At 38.4% G+C, this 5,991-nt stretch overlaps 1 non-coding gene across 1 annotated transcript; it reads right to left on the bottom strand.

The window, feature by feature from the left end:
* Positions 1–207: 207 nt before the first annotated feature.
* On the bottom strand, positions 208–312 carry LOC121148241. Its single transcript, XR_005882527.1, has one exon. It is a non-coding gene; the product is annotated as a small nucleolar RNA U13 (small nucleolar RNA).
* Between the last annotated feature and the right edge of the window lie 5,679 nt (positions 313–5,991).

Here is a 5,991-nt window from a genome sequence, read left to right as displayed (position 1 = left end):
TGAAGCAGTTAGGACTTAAATTCACACCTGTATGGGATGCTAATGCTGTAGACAGTGGCTTAATTTATCACTCCGTAATGACGGCCCCTGCTTGTGATCCCTAATTCATGAAACAGGACAAAGTATGAACTAATTTCACTATTTGCATCAAATTCCAAAATGGATTACTAGTTTGCCATAAATTTTGTGATTCATTTTCTTTCCTCAAATAACATGGGTCATGTGCTGATGTCACATCAAGGTTTGAGAGAGGCACATCTTACTGCAGTGTGAAAATTCAATCATCACACATGTGATTAAAATTGTAAGGAGTGGAGACTGATTCTTTCTGTTAAATAGACAGGAAAAAAAGTTGTGCTATTTGCTATCTATGGAATTCAAGGATCTCAAATGTTCCTAAGATTTTTATGCATCAGGTGGGGCAGGAAGCTGAAACAGCCCATAAATATTCAAAAACCCAGCCCCAGCATATACTGAAGTGTCTCTCTTTTGAATTTCTTTCTTTGCATCTAATTCTCTTGATAGTCACTGCCTGATTTCCCTTCTGTACCTGGATATTTTCAGCTTCAATTTTCATGCTGTCTCATTTTATATTTTACTGGGCTCAACAACAAAGGTAGTTTCTTTTGGGAACCTTGTATACTAACTTCCTTTTACACTAAGAGTATTGAATTTCAGAGTCAACTAAAAGTTGCTTGGTTACAGTTGAGAGCAAGTAAAAGTAAAGAAATAAATGTAGTTGCTTATAACAATAAAGATTTTCCAAAATACAGTGAGAACTAGAAATTGCATTACGTATTAAGACTTTTCTTTTGAGTTCACCTATGGTAGAGATGCTGTTAACTTGTCCCGTCAAAAGCCATTCATTCAGTCTTTGCTACTGGTGATGATCTTATCAATCAGGCAGGTGCTGATGAACCGAAACAGACCTTCACTTGGAGGTTTGGATGATGCCTGCATTTGTTTAAATGTGCTGTGCTTCACATTTGGTAGAAGATGCATTTTAAAAACCACATTTTTTTGAAAAATAATTTGTTCCCATTTCTTAAATTTGGTTCAGCTTCTTATCCATCAACCTTATTTGTTCCAAGCAGAGGCAGCCTGCCAGGGAAAGCAACTCTCCTGCCACGTGGAAGGCAGTGAAGAGGGAGGTAATGAATCATTCTGTCATTTCAGGAAAAATCATAAATTCATCTGCTTTCACAGGAGGCATCACATGCTAGACAGTGTATGGCTACCATTTCTTAATCCTGTACATGTCAGGAAGCCACTGGCTGTGCTCATGAATAGCCTTGCTTATTGCTAACAAAAAATTAAATGAAAAGGTACACTTGTGATTATATTTCACTTGGATTTGCCCATGGAGTGGACACTGGATCTAGGATCATTTTTTCAGCATCAAAGAGGTGCCGAAATGATTTTCCCAAATAACATAGGGTATTAAAATAAGGGGGAAGAAAAGATCCATTATGAAAAAAGCTATTAAAATTGAATATTGTGGAGCACCATGGAACGAGTTTTTTTTTTTAAATTTAAAGAGTTTGTGGAAACTGCAATTGAATTATCTGTATAAGGAACAAAATTTCTTAAAGCACAGATAAAAACCGAGAAATTAACAAAGGAAAACTGAAATTATAAAAAGACAAACTATAAACTCTTTCCCAAAGAACTCATTCTGCTTAAAAACAACAAAAAAATTTTTAAGCCCATGGAAAACTTGAATCTAAAGAAAATATATACAACCAATAATCATTGAGGTTTATTCTTGTAGGCATTTCAGGCTATTTTTTGGTCATTTTAAAATTGAAAATAATTTTCAATTCTTTTCATTTTTAAGAAACACCACTGAATTTCTAATATTTTACCATAGACATTTTGAAATGTGTTACATCTATGTTGCACAAGCTCATGCTGAGTGAGGTGGCTGCGTGCTCCCTACTGGACATTCTCCATTCCTCACCTTTCTGGCTCTTCACTACATGACATTACTGACAGCCCCTGTTGACTTTTCCTTCCCTGTAGGACTTCCTGACAACCACTTCCCCCGCTGGCATTCTTATTTGGAGTTTTCCATATATTCCTCTCTTCATCCTGTCAATCCCTTTCATTTATACATCAACTTTAAAGTAGAAATCTCTTGTATATATTGATGGCTACCAAAATAGCAATGAATGACATACTCTGATACCCATATTCTTCATTATCCAGCTTTTTATGTGAATATTAAAATAGATGCATTTCCAATTTCATCGTTGAAATTGAAGTTCAGAGAGTTTAAGAGATTCTTTCTCAACAATTGCGTCTATTAGCTGGATACACAGAGTTCTCTGGGGATATTTCCATGTGCACTTCCCATATGGGCTTCAAGAGAATAATCAAGAGACTGTTCAGAGATTACAATTCCCAGTAACCTATTTGTAGAAATCAGCAATCAGCTATCTCACACCAATGATTTTCACTCATTCTTACACCTCACCAGTTTCCAAGTCTTGTAGATTTCTCTTTTATATATTTGGACTTTTAAAATTTCCTGTTTTGTTTCTATAGTCACATCCTTAATCCAGATTCTTTCATTTCAAGCTTTCCTAACCTTCATTTAGTTCAGTAACCTTGATAATCATGCCCTCCTCTGTGATTTTCTTCTTCATGCTTTCAAGTTCAAAACCACTCCTACTACATTTCCCAATTCCTATCCTGGAATTTCCCTCACCTTATGCTTTAATCATAGATCTGGTTTTAGTTTTAAAGTTCTTGTTTTCTTAGTGTGTAGGCACAAAGGAGCACAGGACCAAAAGCAGTGATTCATACCCAGGACTAAGAAAAAAAAATGTCTAATTGCAGGAATGAGAGACCAGAGGACCACAAGAACTTGAGCATCTAACTTTTAATATTAAAATTATTTCAGAAGCAAGGAGCCTATCCATCGGTGTGACAGTCCATCTTAGTAAACCATGTGTGTATGGCCTGATGCTCTAGTCAGAGACTACAGAGGTACTCTAGTTAGAACTTCCCTGCCAGCACACAGATGCCGATTTTCCCTGCCTGACTCATAAAACTGTCCTAAGATCCCTGATTGTTGAAACAGATTTAAACCATGGCTCCTTTCTCCTCTAATGGTCAACTATATAAATAAAGTGTTTCTTTTCTGAAAAGACTGATGTTTCAGATCGGTCTTTGCATGGGACATTGAAGTATTCTGTTTGCTCAAAAACTCTAGATAAATATTTTATTTTATTGATTTGCTTTAGATAGCTTATTTACACAGAATGAACATTTTACACATTTCACCACACAGATTTAGGATTGTACTGATACGTCCCACCCTGCCCTGCTTCCTACTGCAATAACCACCCGCCCTCCTCCTTCCTCATTATTTTTCAAATTTTTACAATGTTATACTTTCATTTCACTTCACAGTCACAGGCTTAATACTTTAGTAGGTAAGCAAGCAGGAAAAAAAAAAACCCTTTAGTATCATTCCTAAAGACCATTCCTTTAGGTTGCAAACAGTAATCAGATTTCAAAATGTCTGTCTCGTTCATGTTGAACATATCTTTCAAACTCTACTTATTAGTTGCCACAGATCAAAGAAAACATACAGTATTTACTTTTTTAGTACTAAAATATTTCACTAAGCATAATTGTTTCCAGTGACATTTGTTTTGTGCAGGAGACAAAATTTTACTTTTTATGTCTGTTTATTCCATTGTGTGTGGGTGTGTGTACACATATACACCACAGTTATTCATCCAGTTCTCCACTGATGGACATCTGAATTGATCTAATATGATTGTTCTGCAATAAATATGGTTGTATAAATAACTAATATGCAGATTTAATTTCATTTGGGTAAATTCCTAGGAGCTGGATGACTGAGTTATATAATAGGATTTGAAAAATTTCCAAACTCTTCTCCATAAAGGTGTGCAGTTTACATTCCCACCATCAGTGGAATAACAGAGAAATGGGGAGAGATGGGCCCGGCATGATAGTGTAGTGGTGAAATTCCTCTCCTTGCACGCGCCAGGATCCCATATGATCGCCGGTTCTAATTGCGGCAGCCCTGCTTCCCATCCAGCTCCCCGATTGTGGTCTGGCAAAGCAGTCGAGGACAGCCCAAAGACTTGGGACCCTACACCGGTGTGGGAGACCTGGAAGAGCTCCTGGCTTCTGGCTTCAGATCAGCTCAGCACCAGCTGTTTGCGGTCACTTGAGGAGTGAACCATCAGACAGAAGATCTTCCTCTCTGTCTCTCCTCCACTCTGTATATATCTGCCTTTCCAATAAAAATAAATAAATCTTTAAAAAAAAGAAATGGGGAGAGACAGAGTGAATCATCCATCATTAGCTGGGTCACTCTCCAAATCACCACAAAGCCTGAGTTGGGTCACGCCAAAGCCAGGAGACAGGCACATCATCTTGGTCCTCCACATGGGTGCAAGAGCACACAAACTTGGGCTATCCTCTACTAGTTTTTCAGGCATGGAGCTGAATTGGAAATGGAGTAGCCTGACTCGATCTAGTGCCCATACGAGATGATGGCACTATATGCAGTGACTTCACCTGCCATGCCACAGCGCTAGCCCTGATCACACTCTTGAGTGATTCTTCTCATTCTCTTGTATAATCCAGACTCACAACCACTTCCCAGGACCTCTTCTATAGTTCATACTGTTCTTTTGAAAATAAATTTTAAATACAAGAGAGCTCCAAGATGTGGATACTGGCAAGCTTTAGATTTTATTTTCATGCTTCTTGTCATTCAAGCGCAAAGTAGGAAGGTGGGTATTAGCCTATGTGTGGCAAAGAGGCAAAAGGGAAAAGGCCAGAAATTTGTGCAAATAGGAACATGGTCCTGAAGCTTAGTTTGGAAGCAGTCTTGTACTTACAGATTAAAACCTGCCCATGCCTGATAATTTTGGAAAGGAGTCCCAGCCTTCTCCGCTCAGGAAATCTCGCTGGCATGCCTGTAAGGCTGGTGTGTCTCTGGGCTGAGGTGGGATGGTGTACTTCATAGTACACAGTGTAATACAACCTTTGAAGAAATGTCATAACTTTAACTCCAGAATACCCTTTGCCCAGCAATATTAAAGAAGACATGAGGGGAGAAGAAACTATGGGAAGAAGTGGACCCCGTACCTAAACATAACCTACAGTTCAGTTTTTTCGCTGAGTTGCCCATTTGGCCTGTAGGGTATATTGCTTCAGTAAACTTTGCTTGCTTACATGTCAACACTGTACCTCACATACAGAATTCTTAAAGTGGACAAGAACCTCCACTGCAGCCATATCTGGTAACCAGAAAACTATGTACACTGGCTTTCTTCTTAGAATATGTACTTACTTGCTTATTTAGTATACATCTGTTCTTCAAGATTCACCTCATGGGAGGACAAAATGGAAGAAGAGGGAGATGGGGGGAATCCCTGCACCTACAAAACTGTATCATAGAAAATAATAATGGCAATAAAATAAAGAAGCCAAAAAGATGCACTTCAAAAGCATTTCACATCCCAGGATAAGATTGAACACAGCAGACACTTTCGCTATTTCAATTCCCATGTCAGGATGGTGTCACCGCTGACTTAGGTTCTGCCAAAGGAAAGCTTTCAACCCAGACTTTGAATTTGGAGATAGAACTGCCTGTTGGTCTTTTTCACAGTACTAACATCAAGTGGCACTCACATTGGTGTCCATTTTCTCTCAGTTTTGAGGCATGAATTTAGCACTGCTTCCTGGTTTCATTTCACAGCCCTGAAGTCTTGCTCTCCAAACCTCCAAGTGAAAGCAATTTCCTAACTCACTGGTTCTTTGAAGTTCACTTTATAGGCCTCCCATATCTATCCTCAGTTTATAGTTCCTCTGTAGAGAGGGAGTCTTTGAGTTAGGGAAGTGAGACAGGTTAAGAGACTCTCAATCTTATGAGTGACACAAATTGGCCCTGTATTTCAATATGCTAGATCCTGCTATGAGATTTTTTTAAGGATCTCA

Source organism: Ochotona curzoniae, unplaced genomic scaffold (genome assembly GCF_017591425.1).
Source record: "Ochotona curzoniae isolate NIBS_2020 unplaced genomic scaffold, NIBS_Ocur_1.0 scaffold_4683, whole genome shotgun sequence".
Classification (NCBI taxonomy): Eukaryota; Metazoa; Chordata; class Mammalia; order Lagomorpha; family Ochotonidae; genus Ochotona; species Ochotona curzoniae.
This window is presented reverse-complemented; position numbering and strand designations above follow the sequence as displayed.